The following is a 16787-nucleotide window of genomic DNA, read 5'->3' as shown; positions in this document are numbered from 1 at the left end:
CCACCTCGAGGGCTCGCCTCTGATCAGCCAATTGGAACCTCCGCGGGTTCCTATCTGTTAGTCTGTTGTTATCACCTGTTAAAACAGGAAATAATAAGGAGAATTGGTGTGTACTTCACAAAATCCTCAATGGTTAAGGTTCCTTAACCATTGAGGATTTTGTGAAGTACACACCAATTCTCCTTATTATTTCCTGTTTTAACAGGTGATAACAACAGACTAACAGATAGGAACCCGCGGAGGTTCCAATTGGCTGATCAGAGGCGAGCCCTCGAGGTGGAAACCGTGACGTCAGACGCCGGATTCTCGTGGAGCACACACGGAGTTGCCTGACAGAGACCGGACTTTGGTAAAGTTGCCGTTAAGCATTTTAAAGTAAAGACGTTTTAACCTTTTAGCCTACTAAAATACAAATGAAGTAAAAATTCTCTATTGTGGGATTATGACACAGAACAACAATCAAGATTACTTGTATATCTGACATCTGACTTTAGATTTAGACATTGTATCTCGCAATTGGCAAGGTCCTAAGGAATGAACTTTTATATGTACAAAGTATCCAACGTCTAATCGGAATACAGTCTTCATTTATAATAATTTTAAACTGATTTTTTACTATGCAATTTTTTGGGAGACGTCCCTTTTAATTTTGTAAATTTGTTTTTTATGGCACATTAAATACATTATTAATCTATTAGAATTCCTGGTCATTATACATTTTTGTCTTAGCTTTGAGTGGTATTTTTAGCTTTTCTAGCGCCCTTACTTTCCCTCCCACACTTGGTATCCGTTCTATTACACCCATTTACAACAAAATGCAGGAGGCCCACAGCAATGCTATGATAACTCAATTGACAATGGATTGGTCAAATAGACTGGACACATATGTTACAGAGGCTCAGATTTCAAGGACAGTCAAAAAAGCTACTCTCTCTATGGATTCTAGGGAATCGCATATGAAACTCATACACAATGCATATATCACACCAAAAGACTACCAAAAATGGGGATCTATGGAACCGCAGTATTGCAGCAAATGCAGGCATCCAAAACCTGATTTGCTTCACATGATGTGGCAGTGTCCATCCCTACAGAAATTCTGGCACATGACCTCACACTGGTTTAGCTCACTTTGTCATACACAAATAACGAATTCACCCTGGAAAAGGTGATACTCTTAGATCTCAAAGACTACACTAACATACAAAAAAGATTATTAGGAAATGTAATCCTGATGGCGAGGAAGCTTATTCTCTGTCACTGGTTGTAAAACAGACCCCCGACACTTACAAAGCTTAAACACACACTTACTCAACAAATATTTTGTGAACAAGCTGACTCTATGGGTGATATAAATGCTAGAACAACCAATTTTATTAAGAAATGGGAACCATATATACTATCACTATCCATCCTGACTAAAAAAAAAAATATTAACCCCTAAAAAACACAGAATATATCCTCCATGCACAGCTTAGGGGGGAGTGGAAATTGTGGGATTTGTTGCCTCAGACAGAAATCCCACATTTACACAATTACAATACAAATGCATCAACTCAAAGGCATATCCAGGAGATTGGAGTGGCCGGGACTTGAAAGCGAAAAGGTACCATTATAAAACCATATGGCTAAAATATGTTGATATCCGACCTTGGGTGACCTTGTTTCACCTTGGGCATTTTGTTTGTTTGTTTACTTATTCGTTGATAAAAGAAAAATGTAATGATTGCCTTGTTTTTTAAAAAAAACTTAAGAATATACCCTACAGAGGAACTTCAATCTGGAAAATACGTTCCAAATAAGACTGCATCAAACTTTACAATCTCAAATACTGAACAAAACTTTGTGGACAGTTGGACGTTAGTTCTCTATACTCAAATCCTGAGTACTTTATGGACAATGTCAAGAAGTATTGATTATATGGATTCAACTAACAAGTTATTGTACACTGCAGATAAATGTATTGTCCTGTTTTGAACTCCAAGTGTATGCTAAGGCAATCAATAAAGAAATGTTTAAAAAAAAATATATAGTAGAATTGCATTACCAAAACATGCATAATAAAAAGACAATGCAAATTAACTTAGGGCTCAATTTACTATTTGCAGGGGGACAGATTCTCAGTCTGTCCATTCCCGGTCATAGGTAGCGGACAGCATTAATCTGCCTGCATTTATCACTTTACAAGCGACCAATCGTGTGTGAGCAGGGGCTGTCAATAACCTAGGCTGGACTAATTCAGAGTGATTTGAATCTGCCAGCTCAGAATGGCTTCTTAACTATTGCCTGCTTGTGTGATTCTGCACCAAAGGCACTCCAAAGATGCATCAGAGCTTGATTAATGGAGCCCTTAGTCTAAATTTAGTATTTTTTTCTAACAAATTTCAGTTCCACTTTTCTTCCCTCTGCATCATTTGACAGCTATTAACCAATCACAAAACTCATATACATATATAATGTAAATTCTTGCACACACTCAGCAGGAGCTGGTGCATATAAAGTGTGCATATAATAAGATAGTGCACATTTTGATAACTGAAGTAAATTGGAAATTTGTTTAAAATTGCATTCTCTTTCTCAGTAATGAAACTGTAGTTTTGAATTTAGTGTTAATTTAAAGCATTTGGATTTGATTTCATGAGGATATGTAAAAAAAAATTAATAGGGCCAATACCTTCACAATGCCTTCAGATCTTGTGCATTTTGAAAACAATAGCAATTAATCTGAATAGATTATTAATCAATGTTTTCTGATATGTACATATATATATATATATACAATATACTGAGTCTGTTAAGGAGAAGGTATCAAAAATCCACTTAATTATTAGTTCGGGTGCAGGCCTTGTAAACAAATATTTTTACAAATCTCAAGGAAGAAAAGTTTGAAGAGGTCACAGTAGTGTTCTCTCCAAAAGAGACAGGGATTTCAGCACTCCATTTAAATGTTATGTTCAATGCACACATCGTAAGTATTAATTTAGAAATAGGTGTTCCAGGCCTCCATGCAACCAAACAACTTCTGGGTCCCCTAAACCAAAACCACACAAGATTGATATAAATAAAATAAATTTATTAGTGCAAACAAAGAAAGAAAAATCAAAAAAATCAATCACATACATTTAAGAATACATTGTGTACATTAAATACATAGATAAAGCTGGCCAGCTCATTCAGGTTGATATGATGCAGGTGAATACCTAGATATAGGCTTTTGAGTTATTAGGCAACACCCCTACCAGTGGGTAGCCCTGTGTTCCAACAGGAATCTGCTACCATGGATAATAATGGGGATCCATGCGTAATAACTCATATGGGGCACAAATGAAACTGACAACACCTGTCTCAGAGGGTAACCCAAACGAATATGAGAGTCTTGTTACCATGAGATAAATATTAGGATCTATGCCAGTTACTTATGTGATGTAACAATGTAACAAAGTATTACATGCTTATACATTTACACACTTATATTGAGAAAACAACACCCTGACCAGAGGGTAGCACCAATATTGAAAAAAGGTTCCAGCTACCTTAGTACTAAATAGGGATCTATGTATCTCTAATAGTAGATGTGTAATCACAGCAATAATGGCAATCACTTATATAGTGCAAGCAGTATAGATTACATAAAATATATGTTAATAGGGCTTTCCACATCCACTGTGATTTTGTTTTAAAGCTTAAGTATATTGCTTTAATGCATGTTCCAGACAGTACATTCCATTACAGACTCGTAAGTCCATGAATACTTTACAAATCACTTTTGTGCGCTTGTAGTCCTTCTCCTTTTAAGCTTGGTATAGAATCCGGGTGCGGTGCCTGCTTGCTGCTGTAGTTAGAAGAGCTGTGTGCTGCATCGAGTATCAATCAGGGGCTGGTTCTCAGCTGTGCAAATGACGTCACACACATATATATATATACATTCCTTTTAAACTCTAATACATATCATTCATTTATTTTATAATGTATGTATATTATTTACTTTTCATCCCTCCGCCTGCCCACCTCAATATTCTATGAATGTGATGTTTATAGTGCTTACCCAATCAGTGTTGTTCCCACACAGCTAACTTCTTTCAATGGGCTGGAATGATGTAGTAGAGAAATTCCCCCAACTGCTGTGAACTGCCAGACAGGCCTCTGCATAAAAGGCCTATGTATGCTGATTATTTTTAATTACTACTTATGGGCTAGATTTATGAAAGCCCTACGGCTGCAAGTTCTCTCAAGAACTTGCTCGCCGTAATTTATCAAACAGCGGTCACTAGACCGCCGCTTCCCTATCCTCTTCGCCACCTCTAAGGTGGCAAAATTCAATCTCCTTGGTCTAGTCAGACCGAGGAGATTGACAGCTCCTGCCCGCGCTTGATTGGCTGTGCGCATGTGCAATGGCGTATACGCGCCCCTGTCCGCCTCAGCTTTAATAAATCTAGCCCTAAGAGAGCAGGTGAGATTGCTCTCTACGTCATTATACTACAGAAACAGAAAAGGAAGGGGGCAGAGGGAAGAGCAACACTCAGTAATACATATATATATAGTTTACCAATTTTACATACAATAATGCATATGTTAACATCATGATGGTTCCAATGGTACATTTAAATATATATGATTTACCCTCACTTTAAGTGAATCAAATATGTGAGGAGACTAGAAATCTTTTGAATACCCTTTGACCTCTGTTTCTAATAAAACGGACAGTTCAATGTGTTCAGCAATCAATATATTGGTATCAGAGTTATGAATTATGTATCAATGTCAAAAACCATGAACCCTGACTTATACTGTAACCCAGATTTAAGAGTATCGAACAAATTTATACATTTGCATTGCCACATCCTTCTTTCACTATGTGATTTAAAATTACACTGTCACTTTATAATCTAGAGGCTGTGATCTTTGCTTTTAAACTGTTCTCCTATAAGGATGTCTGTTTTCTTGTTTTTGATTGTATAATAGAGACAGTTCATTTTTTTACTGTGTTTTTGCATGTATCAGTTTGTAAACTGTATCTGTTAAAGTAAATTCACAAATCATACTTTACAGTTATCAAGCATTTATCCCCATTATTTGTTTTTCTGTATCAATATGGGTATATTATTCAGGAATAATTAGTTTAAAGAGACATAATACATAAATGTTGAAGCACTTGAAAGTGATGCAGCATAGCTGTAAAAAGCTGACTAGAAAATATCACAATAAAACATCTATATGTAAAAATGGAAGATATTAAACCTAAACTATTCACACCCCACTGTAAAGAGACTTTAACGGGACAGTTCACCCAAAAATATGCTCCCCTTTAAATTGTTCCCAATTATCCATTTTACCTGGTGGAGTGTAATAAATTGTTTACAAGTAGCTCCTTTACCCCTATTTCAGCATATGAAATAGCTGATTTAGCCTGTGGTATCGCAACCTATACTAAATGTTTTGATACTGGAGTATACACTGGAGTATATATATTGACAGACTATGTAAACACAGCCAGCAGAAGAAATTACACTCTCAGTGGGTTGCAGGATAGTTTAAAGTGACAGTCAACCCAAAATTTCAAATAAGTAATTCCTATAAACTTGCTAATGATTATTATTTGGAACTATAACCTAATTTAGTAGCCTAAAGCGTTTCTAAGTATTAGTACTTACTTTTGTCTCTTGTGGCTGTTTAAAATGCCCGCCTGCCCCCTTCCATATTTCGTTATCAGTATCTTCATTGTGCAGTTCTAAGAGCTCATTTTCGTCCGTCCACACTCCCGTGTTTTGCGCATGTGCAGTGCGCCGATAACGCTAACTGTGGGGGCAGAAAGATTTCAGCAATTTCACTGTAAGCCATCAAAAAATTCCCTGCAACATCCGTCCAGAGGTCCGGTAAGGCTCTTGTATTACAGACTAACACGGATCACTTGGCCGGTCAGTGAGGCCGCTAAAACTCACTATAACTTGTCAATTAGGAAGCTTTAAGGATTATAACTATATTACTTGCAGTCACATATACTATAATACATTTTTGATGGCTTACAGTGAAATTGCTGAAATCTTTCTACCCACACTGTTAGCGTTATCGGGGCACTGCGTATGCGCAAAACACGGGAGTGTGAATGGACGAAAATTAGCTGTTAGAGCTGCACATATGGAAGGGGGCAGACGGGCATTTTAAACAGCCACAGGAGACAAAAGTAAGCACTAATACTTAGAAATACTATAGGCTACTAAATTAGGCTATAGTTCAAAATAATAATCATTAGCAAGTTTATAGGAATTACCTATTTGAAATTTTGGGTTGACTGTCCCTTTAAGTAATAAAATGTTAATTTTCCATTGTTCTTTCTATGTATTGAGCTTTGGTTTACAAACAGATATAAAAAAAGAAGCAAGTTGGTGTGAATAAAAGTGATAACATAATGAGATCTGATATTAGCTGGAAGCTCAACCCATTGTAATAGGATGTGGTTTAAAAGCACAAAACCAGCTAATTCGTATATATAAATGAACCTGAAAATGCAAATTCTCATGCATTTTATACTCTGCAGCTGGTATAACAAGTCATTGAAAATACATTAATTGAAAAACAATTTTACGGTGTACTGTCCCTTTAAGCAGCCAATCAGTATTCTAGTCCCAGGACTTCAAGGGAGTGTGCATCTGGCATGTGCAGGCACAATCATGTAATTTCCCCATACAGTTTAAATAAGTTTGCTATGAAATCTCATGAGACCACAGCAAAACAAAGCAAGACCTCAGCACTGCGGATGCTGTTTAGCTACTGTTTTCTTTTTTTTTTTCCCAACTTGCAGCTGGACAGTAGCTGAAGTATAACTGTTCACAGAAAACTTACTTTGGTGAGCTGAAGCAATTTTAAGGTAAATATTCCTTTTTAACATAGAGATGTTCAAGTGATATTTTCATGTCAGTTTATTCCAGTTATGCTGCATCACTTTCAAGTGATTTAGCATATAAGTAGTATGTCCCTTTAAGCTACTGTTCTTGCAAGTCTCGCCTTGTGCCCCTCATAATCATACAATTTGACTTTTCCATTAGCTCTTCAACTAGTGTAATCATGTCCCAAACCAAATGTCAAAGAGAAATGTACATTTGGCACCTTTGAAAAAAATCGCCATATGAGTCAACAGAATGCAAGATGTATGTCTGGTACAGTATACAGTAGTGCGCAGAAAAACTAAAAACAGCAAAAGGCACTAGCTACCTATGACGTTTACGTTTTCAGTTAATGGTGTCCACCTTAAACTGTCTATTAGTTTATGAAGTTTGTGCATCTTAGTACACCTTAGTAAAGTACAATACATATTCATTAAAAATTACCATTGTAGTCTAGAGTAGTGTTTGTCAACTCTAGTTCTCAAGTACCCCTAACAAGCCAGATTTTCATGATATCTGAACTAGATCACAGGTGAAATAATCAGGTGGTCAGTAACCATGGTTACTAACCTGCTCTCACCCATCAGCTGATTATTTGACCTATGCCCTAGTTAAGATATAAGAAGAATCCGGCCTGTTAGAGGTACTGGAGGACTGGAGGAGAAACACTGGTCTAGAATATTGTTTCTCAACCGTGGTCCTCAAGTACCCCTAACAGGCCAGGTTTTCCTTATAGCTGAACCAGTGTACAGGTGAAATAATCAGCTGATGGGTAAGAGCAGGTTTGTAGCCATGGTGTTACTGATCAGATAATTACTTCACCTGTGCACTGGTTCAGTTTTAATTTAAACCTGACCTGTTGGGGGTACTTGAAGACAGCTGCTTAGAAACACTGGTCTAGAACATAATAATGAAAGTACCTGTACCTAAAAAAATAAAAACATTATTTGTGCACAGAAATGATTGTTTCCATTTGTCAAAATAAAGCAAACTACTGTCTTTAGAATTCACCACATCCATTGAATGCAAGCAAAACATACTGTAATAATATGGAAATATGTAATGGTTTGCTTCAATTATGTCTTCAAATGTATCACCCGTTAGCTTGAATTCATGTTCAAATTGACATAAACATAGCTTTTTTGTATAAATTGGAGTTGAATTAGGCTACCTATGAGAGAGCTTAATTAATAGGATTGCACTTCACTAACGAGGCTCAGGGAAGGCCAAAACAACCATCTGCACTTGTTCTGTTCCTTCTTAGGCAAGATCAGAATAATTCACTAAAGAAAGGTTCTCCTCTTTAAAAGGCACAGATAGGCTAAAAGAGGCTGCTCCCATGTAGTGACCTGCCAGAAAGCAAGCTATTGAGTAATTGTTTGTTCCTGACTGAGTGCTTATCTTTATGTAAATATATTTATTGTAGTCCATGTGAATTTTGTTGTTTAAAGGGACACTCAAGTCAAAATTAAACTATCATTATTCAGATAGAGCATGCAGTTGTAAACAACTTTCCAATTTACTTCCTTTAACAAGATGTGCACAGTCTTTTTATATTTACACTTTTTGAGTCACCAGCTCCTACTGAGCATGTGCAAGAATTCACAGAATAAGCATGCATGCATTTGTGATTGGCGGATACCTGTCACATGGTACGTGTATGCATTTGTGATTGGCGGGTGGCTGTCACATGGTACAGGGGGAGTGGAAATAGACATAACTTTTAAAATTGTCAGAAAAAAAATCTACTACTCATTTCAAGGTGCTATTGCATTGTCTTGTTATCTTGCATTTGTTGAATATGCAAATCTACTGTGTTAACTGGTCCTTTAAGAATCTGGATTGATTTCCTGGTTTATTAAATAAATATGTGAAGATGTGTTTCCTCTTTTCAGCTGACAGGAGAATGTGCTAGTGTCTGTGGAGCTTGATAGATGGATTCTTACATGTATTAATACATTTTTGGGGTCACCTGTATGATAAGCTTGGTGGTTCTTGAAAAAAAACTTTCAATTCATTGTCCTGAAGGAAGACTGGTTGTAGGTTTGTAGCATTTTTTAGTTCTTCTAAATGCATATTGTATGTTACATCGAAGTGGCATCTGTTATTTTCTGTCTCAATAAGGTTTTTTACAGGTGTTCTGGTAGTTCTATGAATTTGTTTCTCTGTAGTCCTTGGAGGGCAACCTTTCTTTATTACCATCCTTCTTAGTGACTGCCATTTAATTTAAACCAGATTTTTCCAACTAGTGTCCAGAAAAATGCATGTGTCAGGGGTATACTGGGCATGTGTCAGGTGTATACTGGGAGCAATAACATAGCTTTACTGTCCATCATTTCCTTGCATTTGGGCTGATATAAATCTATGATGAATATGATTCTTATTAGCACGCTATACAATAGTCTTGATGTCTATGCTCCCTTATAAAAAAGGGAATATCTCATGTCCCTCTAACCCTCTAATAATGAAAACTGTATATTGTAAAGATTATTTTTTAAAACAACAGTTAAGATGATGCGTTTATGGTGGGGTTTTTTTTTTAGCAATTTTCACACTGATGTACATTTTATAAAAAAATAATCTTGTAAAATACTGATTAAAATGTGGTTACCACACTTTTCAATAGAACCACACACATTTTATTATTGTACTAGTGATTGGCAATGACTATGATTTTAATTTCTCTGTAGAGATTTAATTCATATTTAAAGTAATTTCCAGAGCAGAAATTCACTACTAAGAGCTAGCTGAACACATTTGGTGAGCCAATGACAAGGGGCTTATATGTGCAGCCACCATCCAGCATCTAGCTCCTAGTATTGCATTGTATTTGTCTCATGCTTTCCAGAGAGGAAAAATTGAATTATATAGCCTAGGTTGCTACTAATCAATGGTTTAGGTAATTTGCAGAATTTTAACCCCTTGACCCAATAGGAGGTAAATATACATCATGAGGTATGAAGCTCACTGTACCGCAACTTATATATAAGTCACAGGAAGCTCCAGCAGTGACAGACAAGAGCTGTGGTAGGATAATCTCTAAAACTAAAATTAACCTTACAAGCTACCTGATTAACCCCTTCACTTCCGGGAATAATAAAAGTGTGGTGATCAGCAGCATTCTAATACTAAAAACCAATGGCAAAACCATGTCTGTCTGCTATTTATGAACAAAGAGAACAGATAAGTTATTACAATCATTTGTGTCATGATTGCATAAGCGATATGTAAATAATTTCAGTGAGAAACCCCAAATTTGGCAGTAAAATGGTGGCATGAAATATAACAAAATGGGCCTAGATCAATACCTTGGGCTGTATACTTAAAAAAAAATATATACAGGTAGCCCTCAGTTTACGCCGGGGTTAGGTTCCAGAAGGAATGGTTATAAATCGAAACCGTTGTAAATTGAAACCCAGTTTATAATGTAAGTCAATGGGAAGTGAGGGAGATAGGTTCCAGGCCCCTCTCAAAATTGTCATAAGTAACATCTAATACATTATTTTTAAAGCTTTGAAATAAAGACTTTAAATGCTAAACTGCATTATAAACTTAATAAAATAATCACACAACACAGACTATATAATTAAACTAAGTTTAATGAACAAAAATATTTGCTAAACAGCATTATAAGCCTAATAAAATAATCACACAACACAGACTTCACTTGCATTTTTCTGCAAACAGTTCTTTCTATGCATTCCAATCTGGACTGATTTATAGACAGGAAGATCTTGTTCCTTTGAAATCTGCTCAATAGCTCAGGTCTGGTTAAACTGATTAATTTCAGCTTGCTTGGCTTTGCTGCAACACAAGCGGACAGCTCCACCTACTGGCTATTTTAATAAATGCACTGCTTCTCAATGCTTTTCAATAGCAGTCACATGACTGGAAAAAAAGGTTGTTATTCTGAAACGGTGTAAATTGAACCGTTGTAAAACGAGGGCCACCTGTATATAGTTTTGACAGGTAAACAAACAACAAACAAGGCTCTATTTCTATTTAAATAGAGTGATAGCAAAAATTTATTTTGGGCAGGTTCTTTTCTGAAATTCCAAGTAGTGAAGGGCATAAAGAAAACCTAGGTTACACAATTTGCTTTTTATCCTCTCTAGGAAAAAAAAAAGAATTTTTACACAAAAACAAAGGGGATTTGACATTGCTTATAAAATAAAATGATAGTAAAATGGGCTGCTGTTTTATGAAAAAGACAGAAGACAGTTGTTCATTAGTGAGAGAGGTGCAGCGCCACTCAGTCCACATCACACAGCTGAGCAAAATGATCCTTTCCAAAATCCTGAAGGTGGGTAATAGGTCTGTGTTAGAGCGGTGCCAGCACAAAAAATAGGTTTGAGCAGACCAAAATGTAATATAGAGAAGGACAGGCGGCACTCCAGGATAAAAGTTAAAAAGTCATTCTTTATTCAAAGATGCATTAAAATAACAACACTCATGTTGCAAACAAACAAAAGGTGGAGGAGGAGGAAACCTTACATGTTTCGTGCCCTGCGGCACTTAATCATAGGTCCACCTTTTGTTTGTTTGCAACATGAGTGTTGTTATTTTAATGCATCTTTGAATAAAGAATGACTTTTTAACTTTTATCCTGGAGTGCCGTCTGTCCTTCTCTAGAAGACAGTTGTTTCCTAACCTCATAATCACCTCTAAGGTGGTGTTTAAAATCACTATAAACTGATCCCACTGGGATGATAAACAACCCTTGCTCTTCTGCGACTGGTTGCACAAGAGCAGGGTGTACAACTACACAAAAAAAGATATTGTGCAATGTTAACTATCACCAGTGATGTTTACATCAATGGCAGCAAGCCCTGGGTGGAGAGGTTACGGTTAGGGGACACTGCCTGCCCTCACCTTGTTAAATTATAGCCAATGGGTCATTAATTTGAATTTGTTTGAAGGGCTCAACTATGTGCTTGTTCTGACTGTATTCTGGCATTTTACATACATTTAGACCAAAGGTTTTCAGCTTGTTTAACATATCTTGATCATAAATGCTTTGGCCTTTTTTATATATACACATTTTTAATATTCCCAAATACAGCTAAACAAACATGCTGAAGGTAAAATTGCTAGCTAAATATCATTAGATCCAATGCATAAATGTAAATGAGTATTTGTTAATGTGTAAATATTACTTCACTCCCTTACTGAGCCTGCAAGAACTAATTTTCCAGATCTGAATAAGTATGTGAGAAATGTTCAGCACTGCTTATTTTTCATTGAAAATAAAGCCCTTTGTCATGTCACCAACATCACACACTTTACTGGGTAACCATGCTTACAGGAAAAAAAAAATCATTAAGCTAAGAGGATACAATAAAATAAAATTCTGTTCTATTTATCCTTATACATAATCATAGTTAATCTAATGCATTCTGAGCAGGTAATAAGCGAGTACAACAGAAATTGCAATGCAAAACATTCATCTTGTTTAGCTACAGAATTAATTTGCTTCTGGATCAGTGCTGTAGTATGCTATGTTCTTAGGGAATTTTAACTATAAGTGAGTAATAGTTTACATTTCCAGTCTGATGTAGGAGCATTATCTATAGACCTTAGATGGTCTGTTAAAAATTAATTGTAAAAGAGATATAGATCAGTAAAATTGTTAAGTACTGTTTTGAGCTAGTATGTATCGTCTTTCTTTTTATGCATGAAAAAAAAAAAGAGTGAAGCGCAATCTTTTGCGCACAAGCAATAAGGGTTTTATCGCAGGAGTTTTTGCATTTGTCAGGCTTACCACTGCTATTATAAATTGAAAGTAAACGCGATCACTTGAGTGCAATCATGATTTACGCTAGAATGATTACTGTCACTTCAGAGCTCTGGTTACCTGTTTTACGAAACTAAAATGTTGCACAAAACACATCAAATATACATTACAAAGTATATTTATACTCAAAATAACTGTATCTAATAAAAAATATTTAAAAAAAGATTGCACACAAAAGTTATAAGGGCTCAAAGATATGAGGCCTCAAGTGTTAGGAAAAAAAGGCAGACATAGGGCTTTAAATGAATACTAAACCCAATTCTTTTCTTTCAAGATTCAGATAAGCAACTTCCTAATTTACTCCTATTATCATTTTTTTTTCATTCTCTTAGTATCTTTATTTTAAAAAGCATGAATATAGCCAGCATCAGCAAGTGCTACCCATCTGCTGAACCAAAAATAGGCTGGCTCTAAAAACTTACAATCCTGCCTTTTCAAGTAAAGATACCAAAAACATGAAGAAAATTTTATAATAGGAGTAAATAAGATATATGTTTAAAGATTTATATGTATGTAGTGTGTGTGTATGTGTGCGTGTGTATATATATATATATATATATATATATATGTGTGTGTGTGTGTGTGTGTACATATGTATTTATATTTATATATGTATTTACAGACATATATACACATATAAACACATAAATGCATATGTACACATATATAGACATTTATATAAGTGCATTGTAGCTCTTTGCAGTTAAGTAGCTGAAAACATGAAAAATCATATTTATGCAATATTCAAATTTAATAGCTATGTATTTACTGTAAATATTTGTCATCTCAATGTTCTGTACAAAGCAGAATATGTTTTATGTATTTATAAATAGATATGTGTATATATATATATATATATATATATATATATATATATATATAATAATCTATCATCTAGATATATATTGTACAAAAAACATCAGATATACTGTATGTAAAAATTAAAAATATTTATTTATGAAAAAATAGCATATTCTTCTATGTTAAGAACATTGGAATGTGAAAAATGTATATTTTTATGTCGGGTTAGCGCACATGAGAATATGCGATAATGTTTGCGCAAGAATGGGTGTTTTTTTCCACTTTTTTGTCTCCATTGAGTTCTATGGGGGAATACATGACCGGGCACGCAATATTGTAAGTTCGTCTTTTTGCAGTCGTCGGGTTAGTTCTAGTGCAATTAACGCTTGAGCGGGAGCATTAATTAGCGCTCCAATTGTAATCTGGCCCTAAATATTGAAAAATAAATAATTCTGTGATACATTTTTTTTCTAGTATGTTTATATATGAAAGCATGCGGAATCTGTTGACGCTCTACAAATAACCAATAATAATAATAATAATAATAATAATTTGAGTTATGTTTCTATTTTTTCTGCTTGTAATAATGTAATAGAGTTCTTAGATATCCATCATTATCCATATTAAAAGAAAAAAAGGCCTAAACTTTTTAAGGTAGAGTCAGAGGTTCATAAAAGAATATTCTGTACAGGTTATATTGTTATTAGGTTACTATACTAACATTTCTTTCCCCAAATGAGCTCCCCACATATTCATTTCAAAGGAATATAAATATTGCCTTTTATAAACTATAGTTTGCCCACAAAGGTTACAAAATAAATAAATAAATCCCACACAGCTGCAGTTCAGTGTTCAGTGTTCAGAGACAACATAAAAAAATGCGTTTTTTGAAAGAAAAAAAAGTCTATTTAGTTGACACAACCAGTCTATGCTGCAACATAAAAGCTCTGTTGTGCGGAAAAAAAAAGACTTTTTACAAAAGGTTACTTTCTGTTGTTGCTTTTTTATTCTTCTGTGAGCACTTTCATGTTTTGCTAAATAAATATTTTGTAATAACTATTTAATTTATATTACACTATCATTTCTTACGTCCTAAAAAGAGCCCTCATTATTAAAGTAATAGGAAATTCAAAATTAAACTCGCATCGTTCAGATAGAGCATGTAATTGTAAGACACTTTTAAATTCCCTTCTATTTTCAAATGTGCTTTGTTCTCTTGGTATTCCTTGTTGAAAAATAATACACACATATCCTACACTAGTGGAAGCTAGCTGCTGATTGGTGACTGCTCATATTTGTCTCTTGTGATTTGCTAGATGTGTTTAGCTAGCTGCCAGTAGAGCAATGATGTTCCTTCAGCAAAGGATAACAAGAGAATAAAGCAAAATGTGATAATAGAAAGAAATTGGAAAGTTGTTTAAAATTGTATGTACTATCCAAACCATGAAAGAAAATGTTGGGGTTTTCTGTCCCTTTAAGTTTTCTGTCTGCTTTACAAATTGATGTATATACTTTTTATATACATTTTTCTACACATATTTAGGTAATAAAATGATAAGAACTTAGAGGAACAACGTACAAAAATATCTAGTAAGACTAAAGTTATACACACTAGGGTGACCAATGTTGCTCTGTTTACTAAGAAGCAAACAATCCTTAGTTTCTATATAAATATACCATGATCTTATATACCACACCACACATACCACTAGAATAAAATAAATGATTATAAGCAAACATCATCATAAAGCAACTGATAAATAACAAGAGCTGGTAGAATTACTGTCTACATGAAAATGAATATGAAGAAAAGGTCACCCTATATGGGAACGAAATGTTACCCTCTGCAAAGAAAAAAGATTTTCATTGTAAAACTCATATTTTTTTAAAACTTGCTGCCTGGGAGGAAGTGACTGCAGATTCAATGGATAAAATTACAAATAACTAAGATTTTTTTTTGTCTAAAAACATATTTTTTTTATTCTAATTGCTAATGGGAGAAGAGTTGTTTTTTAAAAATAGTTAAAATAGTCAAATTACATGAAAACCCTTAAGCTAAAGCTCTATTTTAACCCCTTAAGAACCGGGCATTTCAGACAAAAACATCCCCCAAAGACCAGAGCTTTTTTAGAATTTTTGCCCTCGTTGCATTTAAACAGAAATAGAGCCTTTTTTATATTTACCTATCAAAACTATATATATTTTTTTTAGTAGACAACTCAAAGTATTGATCTAGGCCCATTTTGGTATATTTCATGCCACCATTCCTCCGCCAAATGTTATCAAATAAAAAAAATCGCTAACTTTTTCACAATTTTAGGTTTCTCACTGAAATTATTTACAAACAGCTTGTGCAATCATGGCACACATTGTTGTAAATTCTTCTCTGGGATCTCCTTTGTTTAGAAATAGCAGACATATATGGCTTTGGCATTGCTTTTTGGTGATTAGAAGGCTGCTGCACACCACACTTGTATTATGCCCAGCAGTGAAGGGGTTAATTAGGTAGCTTGTAGGGTTAATTTTAGCTTTAGTGTAGAGATCAGCCTCCCACCTGACACATCCCACCCCCTGACCCCTCTCAAACAGCTCTCTTCCATCCCCCACCCCACAATTGTCACCCCCATCTTAAGTACTGGCAGAAAGTCAGCCAGTACTAGAATAAAAGTTTTTTTTTTCTTTTTTAATATTTTCTTTTTTTTCTGAAGGTTATTATCCCCCCTAACCTCCCTGACCCCCCCAAACAGCTCTCTAACCCTCCCTCCTCTACCTATTTGCTGCCATCTTAGGAACTGGCAGCTGTCTGCCAGTACCCAGTTTGCTGCAAATTAGGCAATATTTAAAAAAAATACAAAAAAATACTACTTTTTCTGTAGTGTAGCTGCCCCAAAGTTTTAGCCGTAGACTGATGTCTACAGACTCTTGGCTGTGTAATGGGTCTCTTCATATGCAGGGGAGGGTTCAGTGTCTGTTCTTTTTGCTTTCCCAGCCTCTTTCAGTGTGTGCCCCAGCCTGAACTCATCAACAGTGTCAAAGTGTGAACTTCAAAATAAGTTTTTAAAAGGTTTTACACTGGATTTTTATATCAGTATCTGTGCATATTCTACATTATAGTAGTGTCTATTACATGCAGTTATATGAAAATTGGTGTATACTGTCCCTTTATCATCCTATAAACAGCATAGCTATAGGAAGCAATTTGAAGGGTTAAAGTTGTTTTTTTTTAACATAAGACCACCAATGAGACCATTTAAAAATATATTAGATGTTAAATTAAATGAACAACGACAATACTGGTGAAAAAAACATGG

The sequence above is a fragment of the Bombina bombina genome, chromosome 3 (genome assembly GCF_027579735.1).
Source record: "Bombina bombina isolate aBomBom1 chromosome 3, aBomBom1.pri, whole genome shotgun sequence".
In the NCBI taxonomy this organism is placed as follows: Eukaryota; Metazoa; Chordata; class Amphibia; order Anura; family Bombinatoridae; genus Bombina; species Bombina bombina.
This window is presented reverse-complemented; position numbering follows the sequence as displayed.